Below are 26,341 nucleotides of genomic sequence, written 5' to 3'. Positions count from 1 at the left end.
TCGAATTTTGAATTTATAATTTAATTTCGAATTTTGAATTTAATTTTTGAATTTATAATTTAATTTCAAATTTTGAATTTAATTTTTGAATTTATAATTTAATTTTGAATTTTGAATTTAATTTTTGAATTTATAATTTAATTTCGAATTTTGAATTTGAAATTATAATTTAATTTCGAATTTTGAATTTAATTTTTGAATTTATAATTTAATTTCGAATTTTGAATTTGATTTTTGAATTTATAATTTAATTTCGAATTTTGAATTTGAATTTATAATTTAATTTCGAATTTTGAATTTAATTTTTGAATTTATAATTTAATTTCGAATTTTGAATTTGATTTTAGAATTTATAAATTAATTTTGAATTTTGAATTTAATTTTCGAATTTTGAATTTAATTTTTGAATTTATAATTTAATTTCGAATATCGTTTTTCTTTTTGCTCCCCCTGGATCACGGCCTCGATATGGTCTATCGAGGTAGTGTATTTGATCCTTCGGGACCCAGTATTGACCAAGTCCAACTTGATTGATCAGTTTGGACTTGGGGACCCATGCTTGGACTGAGTTACTACTTTGTTTGTTTATTAAGGATAAGTAAGATTTATATTTACTTTTATATCCCAGCCCAGTTCTATTGTAAATGGCCCTTTGTGTCCCAAGAATTAAGTCCAAGTTCTTGGAGCCCAAAGAAAACCGTTCTAAGGTAGTTTTTAAATCTTTAACCTGATTTTTTAGACTTGAATTTTCTTCCTCAAGTTTTTGAACTTGAGTTGGAAATTCAGTCTGACTCTGGTCAGGTAAGGGTTTAGTGTCAGCCCCTTCTTCCTTTAGAAGTGACTTAACTTTCAGGTTTGACTTAGCTAATTTGCGCAATACGTAACTAACTAAAATGTTTAACCGGGAGATACTTACAGCGGGGTCTGGTCCTTCAGAAACGGATACTGATCCGTGGCTTTGCTCGGACTCCGCCTCAGACTCGCTCTCGCTTCCGGATTCGACGATTTGGTCCCGAGCCATTAATGCGAGTAGACTCGTCTGTTCGAGCTCGTCGTCGTCGTCCTCCGATGAAGATTCGTCCCATGTTGCCTTAAGGACCTTTTTCCTTCTTTGCTTTTTGACCTCCTTCAGGTTAGGGCAGTTGGATTTGATGTGTCCATTTTGGTTGCACCCGTAGCATGTAACTTCAAACTTCATTTTTGAGTTCTGTGAACCTTCCTTTGTTTTCACTGCCTTTTTTAGTTCTCTTTTGTTGAAGCCCTTCGTCTTGTAGAGCTTCTTTACGAGGTTTACCAGCTCGGTTGTAATTTCAATGTCTTCATCGTCTAAGTCTGGTTCAACTTCCGACTCCGGCTCCGTTCTTCGTCATGATCTAGGCTCCCGTGTTCGACTTGTACCTGCAACCAACGCAATACCTTTCTCGGTTGGCTGTGCATTAGTCTGCTCATGAAGTTCAAACTCACAAAATAATTCGTCTAATTTTATTGAAGACAAGTCCTTGGAAACTTTGTAGGCATCTACCATTGATGCCCATAATGTGTTCCTTGGAAACGAGTTTAAAACATACCTTATGACGTCCCGATTCTCTATCTTCTGTCCGATTCCGTGAAGAGAATTGAGGATGTCTTGGATTCTCGCATGTAGAGAACTCGCCGTCTCGCCTTCCTGCATCTTTAGATTATATAATTTATTAAGTAAAAGATCTCTTTTACTTACCTTGGTGTCGTTAGTGCCTTCGTGGAGTTCGACTAGCTTTTCCCAGAGCTCCTTTGCGGAAGAGAACGGGCCGACCCTGTTGAGTTCTTCTTTGGTAAGGCCGCACTGGAGGGTGCAGGTAGCTTTGACGTCGGCTTCCACCTTTTTGATTAGAGAGGCGTCCCACTTCTCGCAGGGGGTTGGTTTGCCGTCGTCATCGGAAGGTAGCTGAAGTCCCGTCTTAATGATCATCCATGTTTCGAACTGGATCTTCAGATACGTCTCCATTCTTCCCTTCCAGTAGCCGAAATCATCTCCGGAGAATAGTGGAGGACGAACAGTACTGAACCCCTCTTGTTGAGCCATTTGTAATATGCAACAAAAACAACAAAAATACATGTTCCAAGACTAAGTCTTGGATTAGTAGTGCGGGAATAAAGAATAGTAATAATTACGAGCTCGAGTGGTGTTGCACCAACTTCGGGCAAAAGCCGATTCGATAAAAGCATTAGAATAAAGCTATAAGGCTAGATTCTAATTGACTCCGAAAAATATAAAATCGAAAGAAAATTTTGTTTTGAAAGGTGGTTGCACCAACTCATAACAACCCCGCTCTGATACCAATTGTTGGATCGAGACCACGCTAGAGGGGGGGGGTGAATAGCGTTCGTGGCTATTTCTTTCGATTCGTAAAACAAATGAGTAAAAGCGCAGCGGAATGAAGAAATAACAAACACAGAGAGACAAGGAGATTTACTTCGTTCGGAGCCTAAGGCGACTCTTACTCGAAGGCCCGCGATCCTTGATCGCTTTCCGTGGGCAACAACTATAAGCACGATACAAATATTACAGACTAATTACAATTCAAAGCAGTAAACAGATTATACCGACAACAAAAACTAAATCTGAAGCTCCGGGTTGTCGGGGTGTCGTTGCAGCACTTTCTGGATCGAGTCGTTAGCAGCTTGTTGCAGAGAGATTGCTTCGAAGATTGTTGTATTCGTTTTCTTTGAAGCTGCACCTTGACCCTTCTTTTATATGAAGTTCCGGGCGCCTGGATCCCTTCCGGGCGCCTGGAGTGTGACGTGGCCAACCAACCAGGATGCTCCACGTGGCGAAGTCGCGGCAGGGATAAAGTTTGGTCCCGGGCGCCTAGACCTGTTCCGGGCGCCCGGACCTCCGGGCGCCCGGACCTCCGGGCGCCCGGATCCATCCCGGGCGCCCGGACCCCTTTTTCCAGCAGGTTCTTCACCTGCAAAACAAGGTAAGTCCGAGCAATAATACCCTGCAAGACAGTGTTAGATTCTGATAAAACATAGTAACGAATAATTGACAGTCTTCGGACTGTCCGAGTCTGACTTCGGATTTCTTACCGGAAATCCTAGGTCGACCCGACGCCTACTGTTCCCTCTACGGGGAACGCGTCCTCACCTACTCCACTCAGGAGATTTACCTGTTGCCAGTCGATCCTCCAGATCGACTGGACTTTTGCTCAGCACTCGATGCTTCCGGACTTTCTGCTGGACATCCGCTTCCCGGCTAGTCCAGACTTTCACCTGGTTCGCGACACCAGGACTTTCCACCTAGGGTTACCACCCCCTAGGATTTTTGCCTGATGCCATCGACCTGCCAAGACTTTTCACATAGGGTTACCACCCCCTATGACCTAGGGTTTCCACCCTCTAGGGTTTTCCACCTGCCTAACCGCAGCTAGGACTTTCCTGAAATACTCATTCAAACATTGTTAGATCACACACTAACTTAACTTTGAATCCTTTACCATTATCAAAACTAAGATTCGATCGTCGGATGCTTCTGCACCAACAGGAACCCTATAATTGTTGTGAGATGAATTGAGGTTCAGTTTAAGGAGTTGGTTTAACTTTGTGTTAGATTCTGGTTTAGCTTTGGGTTTAACAAGTAAACATTCTTTGGATAAACTTCTGGGTTGTGGTGAGTGACAAGGAACTCATTAAAGTAACCATGCCTTCGAGGTTTTCCAAATAGTCCTACCCATTGAGCTTAATACTAAACCTTGGTCTAACTAGTTAGGATCCATTTAAGGGTAGCTTCGGTCAGTTCCACTTGGCCAAATGCACCAGGTCGAAGCCATATCTTCCTAGACATGCGATGCCCAAGCTTCCCTAACGTACTATCATCCAAAAACTTCACCAGTACCGTGGGTCAAGTTAAACCTAGCCCATTTTATCTAACCTTAATTACCCTGCCGGGTAGTCTGCTCTTGGTTACCCTTATCGGGTGGATTAAGTTTGGAGGTGCCAGATAATCTGGAGCCTTCCTTTGAATTTTTGATTTAATTAAATTCGATTTTAACTTTATTTTAATTTAATTTCGATATTTTAATTTTGAATTTTGAATTTAATTTTTGAATTTATAATTTAATTTCGAATTTGAATTTAATTTTTGAATTTAAAATTTAATTTCGAATTTTGAATTTCTGAATTTAATATTTAATTTCGAATTTTGAATTTGATTTTTGAATTTAAAATTTAATTTCGAGTTTTGAATTTCTGAATTTAATATTTAATTTCGAATTTTGATTTTTTTGAATTTATTATTTAATTTCGAATTTTGAATTTCTGAATTTAATATTTAATTTCGAATTTTGAATTTTTGAATTTAAAATTTAATTTCGAATTTTGAATTTCGGAAGTTAATATTTAACTTCGAATTTTATAGGTTAATTTTGAATATATATATTTTTTTAATTTAAATTTTTAATATCATTTTTCTTTTTGCTTCCCCTGGATCATGGCCTCGATATGGTCTATCGAGGTAGTGTATTTGATCCTTCGGGACCCAGTATTGACTAAGTCCAACTTGATTGATCAATTTGGACTTGGAGACCCATGCTTGGACTGAGTTACTACTTTGTTTGTATATTAAGGATAAGTAAGATTTATATTTACTTTTATATCCCAGCCCAGTTCTATTGTAAATGGCCCTTTGTGTCCCAAGAATTAAGTCCAAGTTCTTGGAGCCCAAAGAAAACCGTTCTAAGGAAGTTTTTAAATCTTTAACCTGATTTTTTAGACTTGAATTTTCTTCCTCAAGCTTTTGAACTTGAGTTGGAAATTCAGTCTGACTCTGGTCAGGTAAGGGTTTAGTGTCAGCCACTTCTTTAAGGACAGTTATTTCCTTTAGAAGTGACTTAACTTTCAGGTTTGACTTAGCTAATTTGCGCAATAAATAACTAACTAAAATGTTTAACCGGGAGATGCTTACAGTGGGGTCTGGTCCTTCAGAACAAGATACGGATCCGTGGCTTTGCTCGAACTCCGCCTCAGACTCGCTCTCGCTTCCGGATTCGACGATTTGGTCCCGGGCCATTAATGCGAGTAGACTCGTCTGTTCGAGCTCGTCGTCGTCGTCCTCCGATGAAGATTCGTCCCATGTTGCCTTAAGGACCTTTTTCTTTCTTTGGTTTTTGACCTCCTTCAGGTTAGGGCAGTTGGATTTGATGTGCCCTTCTTGGTTGCACCCGTAGCATGTAACTTCAAACTTCATCTTTGAGTTCTGTGACCCTTCCTTCGTTTTCACTGCCTTCTTTAGATCTCTTTTGTTGAAGCCCTTCGTCTTGTAGAGCTTCTTTACGATGTTTATCAGCTCGGTTGTAATTTCAATGTCTTCATCGTCTGAGTCTGGTTCATCTTCCGACTCTGGTTCCGTTCTTCGTCGTGATCTCGGTTCCCGTGTTCGACTTGTACCTGCAACCAACGCAATACCTTTCTCGGTTGGCTGTGTATTAGTCTGCTCATGAAGTTCAAATTCACAAAATAGTTCGTCTAATTTTAATGAAGACAAGTCCTTGGAAACTTTGTAGGCATCTACCATTGATGCCCACAATGTGTTCCTTAGAAATGAGTTTAAAGCATACCTTATGACGTCCCGATTCTGTATCTTCTGCCCGATTCCGTGAAGAGAATTGAGGATGTCTTGGATTCTCGCATGTAGGGAATTCGCCGTCTCGCCTTCCTGCATCTTTAGATTATATAATTTATTAAGTAAAAGATCTCTTTTACTTACCTTGGCGTCGTTAGTGCCTTCGTGGAGTTCGACTAGCTTTTCCCAGAGCTCCTTTGCGGAAGAGAATGGGCCGACCCTGTTGAGTTCTTCTTTGGAAAGGCCGCACTGGAGGGTGCAGGTAGCTTTGGCGTCGGCTTCCACCTTTTTTATTAGAGGGGCGTCCCACTTCTCGCAGGGAGTTGGTTTGCCGTCGTCATCGGAAGGTAGCTGAAGTCCCGTCTTAATGATCATCCATGTTTCTAACTGGATCTTCAGATACGTCTCCATTCTTCCCTTCCAGTAACCGAAATCATCTCCGGAGAACAGTGGGGGACGAACAGTACTGAACCCCTCTTGTTGAGCCATTTGTAATATGCAACAAGAACAACAAAAATATATGTTCCAAGACTAAGTCTTGGATTAGTAGTGCGGGAATAAAGAATAGTAATAATAACGAGCTCGAGTGGTGTTATACCAACTTCGAGCAAAAGCCGATTCGATAAAAGAATTAGAATAAAGCTATAAGGCTAGATTCTAATTGACTCCGAAAAATATAAAATACCACGAAAAATTTGTTTTGAAAGGTGGTTGCTCCAATTCAAAACAACCCCGCTCTGATACCAATTGTTGGATCGAGACCACGCTAGAGGGGGGGTGAATAGCGTTCGTGGCTATTTCTTTCGATTCGTAAAACAAATGAGTAAAAGCGCAGCGGAATGAAGAAATAACAAACACAGAGAGACAAGGAGATTTACTTCGTTCGGAGCCTAAGGCGACTCCTACTCGAAGGCCCGCGATCCTTGATCGCTTTCCGTGGGCAACAACTATAAGCACGATAAAAATATTACAGACTAATTACAATTCAAAGCAGTAAACAAATTATACCGACAACAAAAACTAAATTTGAAGCTCCGGGTTGTCGGGGTGTCGTTGCAGCACTTTCTGGATCAAGTCGTTAGCAGCTTGTTGCAGAGAGATTGCTTAGAAGATTGTTGTGTTTAAAGCTGCACCTCGACCCTTATTTTATATGAAGTTCCGGGCGCCTGGATCCCTTCCGGGCGCCTGGAGTGTGACGTGGCCAACCAACCAGGATGCTCCACGTGGCGAAGTCGCGGCAGGGATAAAGTTTGGTCCCGGGTGCCTGGACCTGTTCCGGGCGCCCGGACCTCCGGGCGCCCAGATCCATCCCGGGCGCCCGGACAGCCTTTTTCCAGCAGGTTCCTCACCTGCAAACAAAGGTTAGTCCGAGCAGAATCCCCAGCAAGACAGTGTTAGAATAAGATAAAACATTGTAAAGAAGAATTGACAGTCTTCGGACTGTCCGAGTCTGACTTCGGATTTCCTGCCGGAAATCCTAGGTCGACCCGACGCCTACTGTTCCCTCTACGGGGAACGCGTCCTCACCTACTCCACTCAGGAGAATTACCTGTTGCCAGTCGATCCTCCAGATTGACTGGACTTTTGCTTAGCACTCGACGCTTCCGGACTTCCTGCTGGACATCCGCTTCCCGGCTAGTCCAGACTTTCACCTGGTTCGCGACACCAGGACTTTCCACCTAGGGTTACCACCCCCTAGGATTTTTGCCTGAAGCCATCGACCTGCCAAGACTTTCCACATAGGGTTACCACCCCCTATGACCTAGGGTTTCCACCCCCTAGGGTTTTCCACCTGCCTAACCGCAGCTAGGACTTTTCTGAAATACTCATTCAAACATGTTAGATCACACACTAACTTAACTTTGAATCCTTTGCCATTATCAAAACTAAGGTTCGAACGTCGGATGCTTCTGCACCAACAATCTCCCCCTTTTTGATAATGGCAACCGAAATTCAATGTTAAGTAAAAAATTATGCAGTTATATATAAGCACAAGAAGCGTGATATAAAAAAATAAGCATAAACATAGCTCCCCCTTAATACAGGCTCCCTTTAAAACATTTTCTTTGAATTTCTATTTTATTTCTTTCTTTGAATTTCTCTACTCTCCCCCTTTGCCATATATCAAAAATGAGCTAGTTTTGAAAAACTTAATTTTTCAAGACAGAATTTAGCAAAAACCACTTTGACTTAGGTAAGGAGCAAGTGTAAGGCAACACCTTAGAATAGCAATATTTTTCAAAATTTTATCAATTAATTTTGCTTGAAGAGATTTGCAAAGAGGAACTCTTTTTAACTTAGTGTGTTTTGAGGAGAAAAAAAATTTTCAAACAAAAATTTAACTTCAGAAATTTTCAAACAAAATTTTCAACTTCAGAAATTTTCTGAAAGAAAAAAATATTCAGGTTTTTAAAGAAAATTTTCAAAGGAAAAAACATTTTTCAAAGCTTTAAAAACTTGACGTTTTTTCAAAGAGGTTTTAGCTTAAATAACTTTTTAAGAAAACAATTCAGAATAGAGGATACTAGAAAATTTGGAGAAAGGTTTTGAAAGGACTGCTTTGACATGTGTTTCAAAATTCTCAAGGCAAAGGAGAAGTGATAACCTTGATAGAATGTCATTTTGTTTTAGTAAGGTATCAGAGCCCTACAGTCCCAGCATGAGTAAAGATTTGTTTTGATCAGGTATCAGATCCCTTAAGTACAGACATGCTAAAACTTATTATTTCCTTCACCAATTGTCTAACCGTTTAGCTACTTGCTGATTGCCTAGAGGGCAACAGTGTTCACTTGGTTAGTCAAGTCAAGTCAATTGATCCAGTTAGATTGTACTAAGGCTGGAAGACTTGATTTGATTACTGTTAATTATGTATTTAACGCCCAGACTCATATTGATGCACAGAAATAAGCATTCTTGAGTCCAGGTTGTACCCTATGCATCTCACACCGTTCTATGTTTTACAAACACAATCAAGGTCAACCTAGGTGTTTGTGAGATGCTCTGGCTGAGTCCTGGGGGAACATGATTTCTAGGGTCAAATCCTAGACTAAATCCAACTTTCGAAAGTCTAGCAAAGTGGGGATTTTGGAAAATCAGTTTTGCCTAGAAGTTATAAAAAAATGTGACTAAAAGACTAATCTATTAGATTAAGGTATAGTCAATCAAACCTGAAGTGAACCCATCTATTAGACTAAAAGTCGACATAGATAAAAGAGTCATAACAGAGCTGCTACAAGCTGTACTAGAGTCATAATAGAGCAACAGTAGGAGCTACTGAGATGATGAGGGAGGTGGTCCGGAACCCAGCGACCGGAGTAGTGTCAGGAGCTCAGTGTGACGAGCCCGGTCGTCCTCTCGTAGATCTCGGCGCAAGTCGGAGAGCTCCTGTCGTACGTCTCGTCGTAAGTCGGAGACCTCCTGTCGGACCTCTCGTCGAAGATCGGAGACCTCTCGCCGCATGGACTGATGAAACTCGGAGTTCTCATGCTGGAGACTCGATATAGCCCTCTCTAGTCCGGAAACTCGATCAGCGAGAGTGCGGGGAGCTGGGTGTGGTGCTCGAGGTGGTGGTGGGGCAGGAGCAGCCTCCTCAGGAAATAGTGCCAACATGAACTCATCATGCTCTGCCTCCTCCTGTGGCCCCCTACGCCAGGACATGGTACCCTCATCGTCTATATGGATATTTGCTAGGGAAAAGTTCCTAGCTCCTATGATGTCAAACTCGGTCATGTAGCGGATGTCACCTCTGGTGACATCAATGTGTAATGAGGACATGTAAGCTGTCAGAATATGACAATAAGGCATATGTACTCGTCTGCTGGTCACGTATCCAGCTGCATAAATAATAGTGGAAAAGATGTGAAGGCTGATGTCTATGTCTAACCTCTGACACAGGGCATAGAGCAGGAAGGAGTGAAATGGACGCATTACCGCAATGTCGTGAGTGGTCAGCGGTAGAATACAAAGTACTAGAACCCAATAAAGGGCGTAGTCTTGAATTCTAAGGTTAAGTGACCTAAACTGGGTCTCAGTGGGATCACGCTGGTCCTCAAAGAAGGACGAATAAATCGTATCGAGGGTAATATGTGAGTAGGGATCTCCAAAAGGTAGCTCCCTAGGAGGATAGCATAAAAAGGTGCAGGGTGACTCTCGTAACCCTAGAAACTCACGAATGGTGGTGGGAGATAATGTGATATCCGTGCCAGTTGCCCTAGTGGTATAGGAGTAGTCGTCTACTTTCACTAGGTTGTTGTAAAATTCGGCACATAAACTTATGTTTACTGGGCTGGTGCACTCAACTAGGTTTCGCAGCCTATAGTGGTTTATAGTCTCGGAGACTGGAATACAAGAGCGTAAAAAGAACGATCTGTCTATACATTTGGTTCTAATGGCCATGTAATTTGTTGACATAAACTTAATCCTAAGTTCGTCGGTGGGAAACCTAGGGTCAATGCTAGGGGTAGAGGGCCCAGCACCAGACTTAGTACGCTTCCTAAATTTCAAACTAATATTATACTGAGAAATAAACAAGCATTATAAGGAATAAAGTTTAGGAGGGGGTTAGTCATTTTACCGAGGAGCCATTGATAGAAATTTTAGAACTGACGACCTCGGTTGAGTTACGACTCCGTATTAACCGCGAAAAATTTAAATTTTGAAAGTCTTCACAGGTAAGCCAAGAAGCTTTAAGGAAAACTTTGGTGCAAGGGTAGGGGGCGCCTCCTGCCCCCTATATATAAGGGAGTCCGGGCGCCCGGACGTGTTCCGGGCGCCCGGGATCGCTGCGGGCGCCCGGGGTCTGAATACCGTGGGCGCTCGCCCCCGGTTTTTGACCTTTGTATATATATAATTATTATTATTAATGTTTTAATTAACTTAAAGATGCTTAAGTAAACTTGATTTTTAAACATGTTTAATTGAGAATTAATTCAAATTTTGAAATTGAGTTTAAAATAATTTTGAAATTGAGTTTAAAGTAATTTGAAATTGAGTTTAAAGTAATTTTGAAATTGAGTTTAAAGTAATTTTGAGTTTAAAATAATTTTGAAATTGAGTTTTAAAATAATTTTGAAATTTGGTTAAAAATAGTTTTGAAATTGGGTTTTAAAATAATTTTGAAATTGAGTTTTAAAATAATTGAGTTTAAAATAATTTTGAAATTGAGTTTAAAATAATTTTGAAATTGGGTTTAAAATAATTTTGAAATTTCGTTTAAAATAATTTTGAAATTGGGTTTAAAATAATTTTTGAAATTCAGTTTAAAATAATTTTGAAATTGAGTTTAAAATAATTTTGAAATTGAGTTTTAAAATAATTGAGTTTAAGATAATTTTGAAATTGAGTTTTGAAATTGAGTTTAAAATACTTTTGAAATTGAGTTTTAAAATACTTTTGAAATTGAGTTTTAAAATAATTTTGAAATAATTTTGTTGAATTAACTTGATTTAAGTCAATTTTAATTTAGTCATCTCACCCAATCTAAATTTTCAATCAGGGAACCCTATAATTGTTGTGAGATGAATTGAGGTTCAGTTTAAGGAGTTGATTTAACTTTGTGTTAGATTCAGGTTTAGCTTTGGGTTTAACAAGTAAGCATTCTTTGGATAAACTTCTGGGCTATGGTGAGTCACAAGGAACTCATTAAAGTAACCATGCCTTCGAGGTTTTCCAAATAATCCTACCCATTGAGCTTAATACTAAACCTTGGTCTAACTAGTTAGGATCCATTTAAGGGTAGCTTCGGTCAGTTCCACTTGGCCAAATGCACCAGGTCGAAGCCATATCTTCCTAGACATGCGATGCCCAAGCTTCCCTAACGTACTATCATCCAAAAACTTCACCAGTACCGTGGGTCAAGTTAAACCTAGCCCATTTTATCTAACCTTAATTACCCTGCCGGGTAGTCTGCTCTTGGTTACCCTTATCGGGTGGATTAAGTTTGGAGGTGCCAGATAATCTGGAGCCTTCCTTTGGATTTTTGATTTAATTAAATTCGATTTTAACTTTATTTTAATTTAATTTCGATATTTTAATTTTGAATTTTGAATTTAATTTTTGAATTTATAATTTAATTTCGAATTTTGAATTTAACTTTTGAATTTAAAACTTAATTTCGAATTTTGAATTTCTGAATTTAATATTTAATTTCGAATTTTGAATTTGATTTTTGAATTTAAAATTTAATTTCGAGTTTTGAATTTCTGAATTTAATATTTAATTTCGAATTTTGAATTTTTTGAATTTATTATTTAATTTCGAATTTTGAATTTCTGAATTTAATATTTAATTTCGAATTTTGAATTTTTTGAATTTATTATTTAATTTCGAATTTTGAATTTCTGAATTTAATATTTAATTTCGAATTTTGAATTTTTTGAATTTATTATTTAATTTCGAATTTTGAATTTCTGAATTTAATATTTAATTTCGAATTTTGAATTTTTGAATTTAAAATTTAATTTCGAATTTTGAATTTCTGAAGTTAATATTTAACTTTGAATTTTATAGGTTAATTTTGAATATATATTTTTTTTTAATTTAAATTTTTAATATCGTTTTTCTTTTTGCTCCCCCTGGATCATGGCCTCGATATGGTCTATCGAGGTAGTGTAATTGATCCTTCGGGACCCAGTATTGACTAAGTCCAACTTGATTGATCAATTTGGACTTGAGGACCCATGCTTGGACTGAGTTACTACTTTGTTTGTATATTAAGGATAAGTAAGATTTATATTTACTTTTATATCCCAGCCCAGTTCTATTGTAAATGGCCCTTTGTGTCCCAAGAATTAAGTCCAAGTTCTTGGAGCCCAAAGAAAACCGTTCTAAGGTAGTTTTTAAATCTTTAACCTGATTTTTTAGACTTGAATTTTCTTCCTCAAGTTTTTGAACTTGAGTTGGAAATTCAGTCTGACTCTGGTCAGGTAAGGGTTTAGTGTCAGCCACTTCTTTAAGGACAGTTATTTCCTTTAGAAGTGACTTAACTTTCAGGTTTGACTTAGCTAATTTGCGCAATAAATAACTAACTAAAATGTTTAACCGGCAGATACTTACAGCGGGGTCTGGTCCTTCGGAAACGGATACGGATCCGTGGCTTTACTCGGACTCCGCCTCAGACTCGCTCTCGCTTCCGGATTCGACGATTTGGTCCCGGGCCATTAATGCGAGTAGACTCGTCTGTTCGAGCTCGTCGTCGTCGTCGTCCTCCGATGAAGATTCGTCCCATGTTGCCTTAAGGACCTTTTTCTTTCTTTGCTTTTTGACCTCCTTCAGGTTAGGGCAGTTGGATTTGATGTGTCCATTTTGGTTGCACCCGTAGCATGTAACTTCAAACTTCATCTTTGAGTTCTGTGACCCTTCCTTCGTTTTCACTGCCTTCTTTAGATCTCTTTTGTTGAAGCCCTTCGTCTTGTAGAGCTTCTTTACGAGGTTTATCAGCTCGGTTGTAATTTCAATGTCTTCATCGTCTGAGTCTGGTTCATCTTCCGACTCCGGTTCCGTTCTTCGTCGTGATCTCGGTTCCCGTGTTCGACTTGTACCTGCAACCAACGCAATACCTTTCTCGGTTGGCTATGTATTAGTCTGCTCATGAAGTTCAAATTCACAAAATAGTTCGTCTAATTTTAATGAAGACAAGTGCTTGGAAACTTTGTAGGCATCTACCATTGATGCCCACAATGTGTTCCTCGGAAATGAGTTTAAAGCATACCTTATGAAGTCCCGATTCTCTATCTTCTGCCCGATTCCGTGAAGAGAATTGAGGATGTCTTGGATTCTCGCATGTAGGGAATTCGCCGTCTCGCCTTCTTGCATCTTTAGATTATATAATTTATTAAGTAAAAGATCTCTTTTACTTACCTTGGCGTCGTTAGTGCCTTCGTGGAGTTCGACTAGCTTTTCCCAGAGCTCCTTTGCGGAAGAGAACGGGCCGACCCTGTTGAGTTATCTTTAGAAAGGCCGCACTAGAGGGTGCAGGTAGCTTTGGCGTCAGATTCCACCTTTTTGATTAGAGGGGCGTCCCACTTCTCGCAGGGAGTTGGTTTGCCGTCGTCATCGGAAGGTAGCTGAAGTCCCGTCTTAATGATCATCCATGTTTCGAACTGGATCTTCAGATACGTCTCCATTCTTCCCTTCCAGTAGCCGAAATCATCTCCGGAGAACAGTGGGGGACGAACAGTACTGAACCCCTCTTGTTGAGCCATTTGTAATATGCAACAAGAACAACAAAAATATATGTTCCAAGACTAAGTATTGGATTAGTAGTGCGGGAATAAAGAATAGTAATAATAACGAGCTCGAGTGGTGTTGTACCAACTTCGAGCAAAAGCCGATTCGATAAAAGAATTAGAATAAAGCTATAAGGCTAGATTCTAATTGACTCCGAAAAATATAAAATACCATGAAAAATTTGTTTTGAAAGGTGGTTGTACCAATTCAAAACAACCCCGCTCTGATACCAATTGTTGGATCGAGACCACGCTAGAGGGGGGTGAATAGCGTTCGTGGCTATTTCTTTCGATTCGTAAAACAAATGAGTAAAAGCGCAGCGGAATGAAGAAATAACAAACACAGAGAGACAAGGAGATTTACTTCGTTCGGAGCCTAAGGCGACTCCTACTCGAAGGCCCGCGATCTTTGATCGCTTTCCGTGGGCAACAACTATAAGCACGATAAAAATATTACAGACTAATTACAATTCAAAGCAGTAAACAGATTATACCGACAACAAAAACTAAATTTGAAGCTCCGGGTTGTCGGGGTGTCGTTGCAGCACTTTCTGGATCGAGTCGTTAGCAGCTTGTTGCAGAGAGATTGCTTAGAAGATTGTTGTGTTTGAAGCTGCACCTCGACCCTTCTTTTATATGAAGTTCCGGGCGCCTGGATCCCTTCCGGGCGCCTGGAGTGTGACGTGGCCAACCAACCAGGATGCTCCACGTGGCAAAGTCGCGGCAGGGATAAAGTTTGGTCCCGGGAGCCTGGACCTGTTCCGGGCGCCCGGACCTCCGGGCGCCCGGACCTCCGTGCGCCCGGATCCATCCCGGGCGCCCGGACAGCCTTTTTCCAGCAGGTTCCTCACCTGCAAACAAAGGTTAGTCCGAGCAAAATCCGACAATGTTAGAATAAGATAAAACATTGTAAAGAAGAATTGATGTCTTCGGATGTCCGGTTCTGACTTTTTGCCGGAAATCCTAGGTCGACTTGACGCCTACTGTTTACGGGGAACGCGCCTCACCTACTCCACTCAGGAGATTTACCTGTGCGATCCTCCAGATTGACTGGACTTTTGCTTAGCACTCGACGCTTCCGGACTTCCTGCTGGACATCCGCTTCCCGGCTAGTCCAGTCTTTCACCTGGTTTGCGACACCAGGACTTTCCACCTAGGGTTACCACCCCCTAGGATTTTTGCCTGAAGCCATCGACCTGCCAAGAGTTTCCACATAGGGTTACCACCCCCTATGACCTAGGGTTTCCACCCCCTAGGGTTTTCCACCTGCCTAACCGCAGCTAGGACTTTCCTGAAATACTCATTCAAACATGTTAGATCACACACTAACTTAACTTTGAATCATTTGCCATTATCAAAACTAAGGTTTGATCGTCGGATGCTTCTGCACCAACAAAGTTGCTTTGCAAAATTTCTATTAAGCAAGTGCAGATTTTGTTAAGCTAGTATGCAGATTTCTGTTAAGCTATTATGCAGATTTTTATCAAGCTAATATGCAGATTTTTGTTAAGCATTAGTGCAGATTTTTGATAAGTATTGTATGTGCAGATTTCTTTTGTATTCTATGCATGATTATGTGTTACATAGTTAGTTTCATTCATAGATGCATAAGAAAGATAAAGAAAAGTATAAGAAAGATAAAGAAAAGAAAGAAAAGGCCGAGGCCTTAAGTAGATCCCAAAGTCAAGACTTTAGGGATTTTTGGCACACAAGGTGTCTATTAAAATGCCAAGGCATTTAAAGAAGAAGTAATTAAGATAATAAGATATTTGCCGACCAAGGTCCTAGAAGCCCTTTTTGTTCGGTTATGAGTCCAAGAAGCAAGGTAAGTGCTTCTCACCTGCAGTAGGAGTAGTTTCGGACCTTTGTTCTTCTTGAATTCGAAGCATAAGAAGCGTTTATAGTGCAGATTTTTAATTAAGCCTATAGTGCAGATTTTAATTAAGCTTATAATGCAGATTTTTATGTAGAGCTTATATTGCAGATTTTAATTAAGCGCTTATAGTGCAGATTTTTAATTAAGCCTATAGTGCAGATTTTAATTAAGCTTATAATGCAGATTTTTATGTAGAGCTTATATTGCAGATTTTAATTAAGCTTATAGTGCAGATTTTTAATTAAGCCTATAGTGCAGATTTTAATTAAGCTTATAATGCAGATTTTTATGTAAGCTTATAGTGCAGATTTTAATTAAGCCTATAGTGCAGATTTTAATTAAGCTTATAGTGCAGATTTTTAATTAAGCTTATAGTGCAGATTTTAATTAAGTTTATAGGTGCAGATTTCAATCAAGCTTATAGTGCAGATTTTTATGTAAGCTTATAGTGCAGATTTTAATTAAGCTTGTAGTGCAGATTTCTTAGAGCTTAAAATGCAGATTTCTTTAGAGCAGATTTCTTAAGAGTTTATGGTGCAGATTTCTTTAAAGTTTATAGTGCAGATTTTTGGTGGAACTTATAATGCAGTTTTTAAAGAAAAAGATTATAGTGCAGTTTGGTTAAGTATTATAGTGCAGAATTTATGTTTGCATAGTATGCAGAAATAGTGTAGCATAGAATGCACAACCTTGATTAGAATAGTATGCAGAATTTTGATTAGCATAGTATGTAGATTTTTGTTTATGCATTTCAAAGTTAGAATTTGTTTAAACATTTCAGTTTTTAAAGAAGCATTCTTTTATTAGAAGTATTAACAAGTGTAAGAAAGATAAAGAAAAGAAAGAGAAAGGCCAAGGCCTTAAGTAGATCCCAAAGTCAAGACTTTAGGAATTTTGGTACACAAGGTGCTTAAAAAAAAATACCGAGGCATTATATATTAGAAGTAATAAAAGATAACAAGTATTTTACTTTATTTAAAAGGCTAGTACCCGACTTCCGAGGTTGTCGTTAAACAAATCCAGGTGTCCAATTCCGAGGTCTTGGCCTTGGTAGATCGAGGTCTGCTCTTTTAGGATTGGTGGCTCGCTACCCCAACCTATTAGGGAACGCGCATAAGATGGTACTACGCCTGAGCCCAAGAAGAAAGTTGATTATTATTTTGAAGTATTAAAGTATAAGTTTTCAAACAAAATAAATCAGCTTCACATAAGTTTAAAATTCAGCAAGTTTAGCTTTCTTATATACTAACATGTTGTTTAGATTTGCTTACATGTTTAGTATTTCAGTATGCTATGTTTCGTTTGCTATTAGATGAGCATTCAGTTTCTAGATTTCTTTCAGCTTACATGCATACTCGAGTTTTGTGAGTTAGATAGCGCTTACTAAGCAATTTTGCTTATAGATGCATTTCCTCTTACTGCAGATAAAGGAAAGGAAAAGTTATAGCAAAGGAAGGTGACAAGGAGGTGCGGATGGATGTGTGATGCCTGGACTATAGAAGCCTTGGGATTTAGCATAAGAATTTATTAACCAAGAGTTGAGTAGAATGTATTAGATGAGTCATTTAGTCTTCCGCTGCTAGTTAATTGTATGTTTTGAGTTCTCCAAGAGTTTTAAGAATTTCTATCAACATGTGAACAAGGATAGTTAAGTAAAGTTAGTAGTCCAGTAGCGTCCGCCCTCGCAGACCAGTAGTGAGGAGGGTGGGGTGTTACAGTTGGTATCAGAGCAGTTCCTATTCTCTAACATCACACATCAGCACCAACCTTGCCGTCTTCAAGTAAGAAAGTATTTAATTTTTAATATGCTTTTCTTTTTTCTTTACAGTAAAGAGAAATCCTTAGAAGTATTAGATTATATGTACAGAATAGGGAGATGTTTAGAAGTGCTTATAAAGTTAAGAATTCTGCTTAGTTTCTTTTACATAATAAGATGTGTTCTGGGATGGTGGTATGATCCGGGGACCTAAGCCTGGTGAGCGCGCCAGAATCAAACAAGATGTGTTCTGGGATGGTGGTATGATCCGGGGACCTAAGCCCGGTGAGCGCGCCAAAATCAAATAAGATATGTTCTGGGATGGTGGTATGATCTAGGGACCTAAGCCCAGTGAGCGCGCCAGAATCAAACAAGATGTGTTCTGGGATGGTGGTATGATCCGGGGACCTAAGCCCGGTGAGCGCGCCAGAATCAAATAAGATATGTTCTTGGATGGTGGTATGATCTGGGGACCTAAGCCCAGTGAGCGCGCCAGAATCAAACAAGATATGTTCTGGGATGGTGGTATGATCCGGAGACCTAAGCCCGGTGAGCGCGCCAGAATAAAGGGGAACTCCGGTCCTAAGTTCGGACCCCTACCAACCTAGCGCTAGGGTAGTTGTCTGATCAACAACTTATGTTACGGTACTACTAAGTGCAACTAGGCCACCACAATAGTATGTTTATAAGTATGCATGCAAGTATGTTCAAGTCATGTTATATTTATATTTACGTTTATGTTTAGGTCCACGTTATGTTCATGTTATGTTCTTGCCTATGCATATGGACATGCTTGTGATCGAGTCTATCATTATGTTTAGTTCATCTACCATGCTTACGTTTATGTTGTCATGCTTATGTCACTGTTTATGCTTATGTTCATTGAAAGTAGGTTAGGAGGTCCTAAGATACCTTTGATGTGGTTTTCCTTAGTACATTAGATTATGGACGCTAACTAATGCAGGTACAAGGTAGAGAACATGCTATAGTATTATTCTAAGTTCGAGGACGAACTTTTTATAAGGTATGGGGATTGTAACGACCAAATTTTCCTCATTAGGAGTTCTAAAAGTTCTTAAAAATATTTAGAAATATTTTAGAAATATTCAAGAGATTTTTAGAGTATTTTTATGTAATTTTTGGAGGTCGTTTGGTATTTTTACTAAACGAAGGAAGTTTCGACAAAAAAATATCCAAACCGAGAATTGAACCCACCACCTTTGACTCGGTCAAAACCCAGCTGACCAAGTGGGCAAACAGATTTTTCTATTTAGAAAAGGTAGCGAATTTATTTAAGATAGTTAATAGAATATTATAAAAGGGATAAGTTGATCTTGGATTTGTTTGTTTAGAAAAGGTAGCGAATTTATTTAAGATAGTTAACAGAATATTATAAAAGGGATAAGTTGATGTTGGATTTGTTTGTTTAGAAAAAGTAGTGAATTTATTTAAGATAATTAACATAATATTGGATTATAAAAGAGATAAGTTGATGCTGGATTTATCTGTTTAGAAAAGATAGCGAATTTATTTAAGGAGTTAACAGAAATATTAAGTTATAAAAAGGGATAAGTTGATGCTCTGTTTTCCCATGACTTAAACCATTCTCTCCTTCTCTTCTGCGTACGATGGCGGAGCTCGGGCAGAAAATGAAAGGGAGTTAGGGCATCATCTCCGGCGGCCGACCAAGGTCCTAGAAGCCCTTTTTGTTCGGTTATGAGTCCAAGAAGCAAGGTAAGTGATTCTCACCTGCAGTAGGAGTAGTTTCGGACCTTTGTTCTTCTTGAATTCGAAGCATAAGAAGCGTTTATAGTGCAGATTTTTAATTAAGCCTATAGTGCAGATTTTAATTAAGCTTATAATGCAGATTTTTATGTAGAGCTTATATTGCAGATTTTAATTAAGCGCTTATAGTGCAGATTTTTAATTAAGCCTATAGTGCAGATTTTAATTAAGCTTATAATGCAGATTTTTATATAGAGCTTACATTGCAGATTTTAATTAAGCTTATAGTGCAGATTTTTAATTAAGTCTATAGTGCAGATTTTAATTAAGCTTATAATGCAGATTTTTATGTAAGCTTATAGTATAGATTTTAATTAAGCCTATAGTGCAGATTTTAATTAAGCTTATAGTGCAGATTTTTAATTAAGCTTATAGTGCAGATTTTAATTAAGTTTATAGGTGCAGATTTTAATTAAGCCTATAGTACAGATTTCAATCAAGCTTATAGTGCAGATTTTTATGTAAGCTTATAGTGCAGATTTTAATTAAGCTTGTAGTGCAGATTTCTTAGAGCTTAAAATGCAGATTTCTTTAGAGCTTGTAGTGCAGATTTCTTAAGAGTTTATGGTGCAGATTTCTTTAAAGTTTATAGTGCAGATTTTTGGTGGAACTTATAATGCAGTTTTTAAAGAAAAAGATTATAGTGCAGTTTGGTTAAGTATTATAGTGCAGAATTTATGTTTGCATAGTATGCAGAAATAGTGTAGCATAGAATGCACAACCTTGATTAGAATAGTATGCAGAATTTTGATTAGCATAGTATGCAGATTTTTGTTTATGCATTTCAAAGTTAGAATTTGTTTAAACATTTCAATTTTTAAAGAAGCATTCTTTTATTAGAAGTATTAACAAGTGTAAGAAAGATAAAGAAAAGAAAAAGAAAGGCCAAGGCCTTAAGTAGATCCCAAAGTCAAGACTTTAGGAATTTTGGTACACAAGGTGCTTAAAAAAAAATACCGAGGCATTATATATTAGAAGTAATAAAAGATAACAAGTATTTTACTTTATTTAAAAGGCTAGTACCCGACTTCCGAGGTTGTCGTTAAACAAATCCAGGTGTCCAATTCCGAGGTCTTGGCCATGGTAGACCGAGGTCTGCTCTTTTAGGATTGGTGGCTCGCTACCCCAACCTATTAGGGAACGCGCATAAGATGGTATTACGCCTGGGCCCAAGAAGAAAGTTGATTATTATTTTGAAGTATTAAAGTATAAGTTTTCAAACAAAAGAAATCAGCTTCACATAAGTTTAAAATTCAGCAAGTTTAGCTTTCTTATTGATGTGCGTAGATTATATACTCTTTTATGCATGTTTTTACGCACATTTACATATTTTGAGCATGCTTGATCTATGCATTTTTATACTTCCAGCTTTCCTTTTAGCATATTTACTCTTTTGGTTCGGAGATCTGCTTTTTGTGCATTTTCTGTACACAGGAGTCGATTTGGTGAAGAATCTACATCTTTGGGCATGCATTGGAGGAAACAAAGGGAGAAAGCACCGGGCCGTGTACCTCACACGACCATGCACTGGTATGGAGCTCGGGCCGTGTGGAGTTTGGCACCAACAGAAGAGGAAGATGACATGGCCGTGTGAACCTCGCACGGCCGTGTCAAGATTTGAAGCCAACCAGAGCAGAAGCCTTACATGGCCGTGTGGATCTACACGGCCGTGTAGCATTTCCAGAGACTAAGCAGGCTGTGGCCGTGTGCACCACACGGCCGTGTAGCATTTCCAGAGAGCAGAAGGGTTCTGGCCGTGTGGAGTCACACGGCCGTGCAGCTTTGGCAGAGAGGGAACTGGACATGGCCGTGTGAATCTCACACGGCCGTGTCACGGGGCCGTGTGGCGCCCGATTCCCTCCTCTATTTAAACCCTTCTTCATGAATTGAAAGGGAATCTCTCCCCCTTTGGGAGAAGGCAAGATTTGGTGGTTTCCTCCCATTCTTGGGAGGATTTCTGGGTGATTCTAAGGGAGATCTCGACGATTTCGACTCCGGAGCGAGGATTGGATCCGAAGACGAGGCTTCTTCGTAGATAAGTTTTCTCTTTCCCCCTCTTCTTGATTTCTTGGATTGGGGATTTAAGAAATGCTTGTATTCTCTATTTCTTCGGGTTTTCTTCCTCGATTCATGGAGTAGATCTTGTATTCTAGGATTAAGGGAGTATTTGTATGATGGATTGATGTAATCTCTAATGGATTTGCCATTTTCTTGTTTCAATGACATTGACTTGCTTGTATCAATTAGATCTTGAATGATTAATGGTGATTTGTGCTTAATTCTCATTCTTGATTGATTGTTTGGATTTCTTGTGGACTTTGTAAAGATAAACTCTCACTCGATCATCCGAGGGATCCACGTGACAGGTGCAAGCCCGTGTAAGGACGTTTGAGAGATAATCTTGAAGAGGAAATGGGAATATTCAAGAGAGTAGGATGGATCTTGTGATTAGTTTCTTGTATCTTGATAGATTAATGAGTTGTGGGCTTCTATGTTGATATCCGAGGAAGGCATAGTAATAGGTGCGCTTCTGTGTAAGGACAATGTAGGTTCATGTCTAATTAATCCTACTTAGATACATTTCTCGGTCCTTAGCCGGTTGTCTATTGCAAGAGAGAACCGGCAACTTTCTACATGTTTGGCAATTGAGGGATAAGAATTGGTGAACCATTTACATTCAAGAAATCTTACAAAGAAACCGAAACTCCTAGAATCTCCCTTTATCATAACCCAAAACACTAGACTCTTGTTTGTTGATCTTTAAGATTAGATTTGTTTACCTTTACTTTGCTTTTGAAACGATTGGATAGTTGTTTAGCTAATTCGCATTGAGACATTTCTAGTGTTTATTCCAGTCCCTGTGGATACGATAATCTTTTATATTACTTGCGACATTTCCGTACACTTGCGGAGCGTAACAAGTTTTTGGCGCCGTTGCCGGGGACTGCGCTATAACATTAGGAATTATCAATTGAGTTAGACTAAACATAACATTTGTTTTCCTTTCATATTGCATAGTTGTAACTGATCAGTAGATTTCTGTTTTTACTTTCTTGTATAACTTTCACTTCTTGTTAATTCTTTTTGTACAAATTCAATTCTGCATTTTTTATCCTTCTATTTTTCTTTTTGTGTCGAATTGCCATCTGCTATCCTGCTCTTGTGTATGCGAAGATCTAACTTTGCAGGGGAATTCTTTCCTTTTGACCCTGAGATTGATAGAACTTTCCATAAAAGAAGAATTCTGCAAAGGCAAATTGAAGAACAGGAACATTTGAACATGGCGAATAGACCACTTAAGAATTATGCAGCACCCTATGCGAGAGGTTTTCGATCTAGTATTTCAAGACCTTCAGTGGAAGCTAATAACTTTGAGATCAAACCCGCAATCATATCTATGGTGCAGCAGAACCAATTCGGTGGAGGACCTCATGAGGACCCTAATCAACACTTAGAGGTCTTTTATGAAATATGTGGTACCATGAAAATGAATGGAGTTCCTTCAGATGCAGTTAGATTATTGTTATTTGGGTTTTCTCTAAGAGATAGGGCAAAGCAATGGCTGAATTCTTTGGCCCCTAATAGCATCACCACTTGGGAGCAGTGTGAGCAACAGTTTCTTGATAAGTTCTATCCACCAAGCAAAACAGCTCATATGAGGAATTTAATTGCAAGCTTCAAGCAAACTGACTCAGAATCTCTTTTTGAAGCATGGGATAGATATAATAGTATGCTCAGACAATGCCCACATCATGGGTTGGAAAGATGGTTAGTGTTACATACTTTTTATAATGGTATCAATTATTATACCAAAGTGTCCCTTGATTCAGCTGCTGGAGGGGCACTTATGAACAAAAGCTTAGATGAAGCTGAAGAAATCATTGAAAGTGTAGCACAAAATCATCATCAATGGGCAAATGAAAGAAGTGGAGGCTATTCCTCTGTAAACCCAACAATTAAAGCATCAGGGAAGTTTGATGTAGACGCAGTCACTCTTTTGTCTGCAAAATTGGATGCTCTTACAAAGAAATTTGAGAATATGGGGACTAGTGCTAAATGGTCAATGCTATTAGTACATCTTGTGAAGTATGTGGGAGTTCAGAGCATTCAAATGACTCATGTCCATTGGGAGCTATCACTGCACAAATCAATCAACTTGAACAATGTGATGCAATCATGAGTTACAATCAAAGGCAGAACAACCCATACTCAAATACTTATAACCCTGGATGGAAGAGTCATCCAAATTTTTCTTACAGAAACAATCAAGATCAAGGACCATCCATGGGGGCAAGACCAAATTTTCAAGCTGGGCAACAAAATTTTCAACATCTATCTTCTCAAGGCTTACCAAAGTCAAATGTTGAAAAGATGCTTGAAGAAATTATCTCAGGTCAGAATGAAATGAAGCAAGATATAGCAAAGCTCATCCAGAGAATGGATAATTCTGAAAAGCATCAAAAGATCCAGGATAGTCAAATTGCCCAACTAGCTTCCTCATCATCCAGAGCACCAGGACAACTTCCAGGAAAACCTGATGTGAATCCTATGGAGCATTGCAATAGGATTGAGCTTAGGAGCGGACGGACCTTGGGAGACTCCCAAGTGACTGCTTCAAAAGGGATACAAAAAGAAGAAGAGCTCTCTCCTCCTATATCAAATCAGATTCAAGCTAATGAGGAGAGTACCATTGAGGTTGAAGAAACTCTTCCACTGAACCATCAGAGCAAAGCTGTCCCTTTTCCTCAAAGACTTACAATGCTCAAGAAAGATGAAGAATTTGGCAAGTTTCTAGAAAAAGTTAAGGAAATTTGTGTAGAGGTACCTCTTATCGATGCTATTCTGCAAATGCCTAGATTTGCCAAATTCCTGAAGGATCTCATGTCAAACAAGAGAAGAAGAGGAGAGGTCGAGACCATTGCGCTTAGTGAGGAATGTAGTGCTATTTTTGAGAAGAACACTTCTCCAAAACTGAAGGACCCAGGGAGTTTTTATATCCCTTGCAACATAGGAAAAGAATTTTTTGAAAAAGCTTTCTGTGACTTGGGGGCGAGTGTTAGCCTCATTCCTTACTCAATTTGTAATAAATTAGGTCTCAAAAACATTAAACTTACTACTATGGCACTTCAACTTGCCGATCATTCCTGCAGGTACCCTTTGGGTATTATAGAAGATGTGCCAGTAGAGGTGGATGGGAATGTTATTCCCACAGATTTTGTCGTGTTGGACATGGAAGAGGACCCTAGGATTCCTATCATATTAGGAAGACCTTTCCTTGCTACAGCTGGAGCTATAATTGATGTCAAAAATCATAAGCTTTCTTTGGTAATTGGTAAGGAAAAGTTGGAATATGATTTATCTAATATCTCTAACCATGTCTCGTCTCTTTTAAATGCTTGTAGCAGGTCAAGCATTTATAAACTTGAGGAATGGAATTTCCATCCTCATGGAAGGCCACCAAATGAAGAAGACAATGAGGTGGAGGATGTTGGGAGAAGATCTCCCAACAAAAACGAAAAGTATATCTGTCCTCCAAGGGCGAGAAAAAGAAGCGAATGATAAAGTTTGGTCGAGCTAAAGACCTTAAACAAGCGCTTCTTGGGAGGCAACTCAAGGGTTCTTTTAGTTAGTTTTGATCTGCATCTAAATCTCTTTTAGTTTGATGCATTCTTTTGATTTTTGTTTTCAGGTTAGGTGCAAAACGGAGCTCGGCCGTGTGCTATACACGGCCAGGCAAAAGTTGCAGAGAAGGGAAGTGCTTAGGCCGTGTCATCCAGACACGGCCGTGTAGCATCTTCCGAGGAGAAAAGGATCTAGGCCGTGTCTAAAACACGGCCGTGTAAAGAATCCCGAGAGGAAGGATGGAGAGGTCGTGTCCCAGACACGGCCGTTCGAGGAATCCAGAGGAGGAAGAGGGGGGGTCGTGTGGATCTACACGGCCCGTGCAAAGAATCCCGAGAGGAAAGATGGGGAGGTCGTGTAGATCTACACGGCCAGTGTAGGAGAACTATGAAAGTCTTCTTCCTACCTCACACGGCCAGATCTTGGCCGTGTTCCGCACACCCCCGACTCTCCAAAACATATATTTCTCTCCCAATTTCTTAAAAACCCCTCTCTAATCTCTCAAGATATCTTAGATCCGATTCTCCTCCTCTCTAAGACTTGGACTTTTTGTTCTCTTAACCTAAGATCTTTTGTTCTTTGAAGTTTTGTTCTTTGAGTTCCACAACTCTAGATAATTCTTCCCCTATCTAAACTCATCAAGATGTCCAATATTTTGAAGAGACTTCGCAAAGGAGGGGGTGGATCTAGTGGAGACAAAGAGAAGGAGACATCAAGGGACAAAGGAAAACAACCAGTGAAGGGCAAAGGCAAAAGGACTTCACGCAACGAAGGTAATGACAATGAATTCAATATTGTGTTTAGAAATGATGATCAAGTAACTAGATTTGCAATTCTTGTCAATAGAAAGATAGTGTGTACTAGATATATGGACTCAACTGTTCTTGATATGCTTGGAATTTGGGAAGATGTAGATTTGATGATTGGGTTTTTGGATTGGAGTGATATTATGTACACACATTTACCTACATATCCTCGTCTTATTTTGGAATTTTTAAGTTCATTGGATGTCCATTTTACTAATGAAGATGATTATTCTGGAAAAATCTCTTTTAGATTAATGAATCAAGAATTTCTATGGGCATTTAGTGACTTTAATTCTTGTTTTGGAATAACCACCGGTAGCCCTCGTAGGTTTGATCCAAGGTTTAATTGGAATCATTTTTGGAATGCAATAACTGGGTTAGATCAACCTTATGAGCCTTCAAGAGCTAAGGCCTCCCATATGCAAAACCCCATCTTTAGATATCTACATAGAGTCATGAGTAAAACTATTTTTGGTTGGGGAGAGAGTGATGGGGTGGTTAAAAAGATAGAGCTTTATGCTTTATGGGCTATGCTTTATAAGGTTGAATTTGACTCTGGTTTTCATTTTGTTCAAACCTTATTGAGATCGGCTAGGGCATCATCGGGATCGATTGTTTTTGGTGGTTTGATTACCCGAATAGCTTATAATTTAAATCTTGATGTTGATGGGT

At 39.1% G+C, this 26,341-nt stretch overlaps 1 non-coding gene across 1 annotated transcript; it reads right to left on the bottom strand.

The window, feature by feature from the left end:
- Positions 1-22,894: 22,894 nt before the first annotated feature.
- LOC122044730 lies at positions 22,895-23,000 on the bottom strand. Its single transcript, XR_006129745.1, has one exon. It is a non-coding gene; the product is annotated as a small nucleolar RNA R71 (small nucleolar RNA).
- Positions 23,001-26,341: the final 3,341 nt, after the last annotated feature.

The sequence above is a fragment of the Zingiber officinale genome, chromosome 2A (genome assembly GCF_018446385.1).
Source record: "Zingiber officinale cultivar Zhangliang chromosome 2A, Zo_v1.1, whole genome shotgun sequence".
In the NCBI taxonomy this organism is placed as follows: Eukaryota; Viridiplantae; Streptophyta; class Magnoliopsida; order Zingiberales; family Zingiberaceae; genus Zingiber; species Zingiber officinale.
This window is presented reverse-complemented; position numbering and strand designations above follow the sequence as displayed.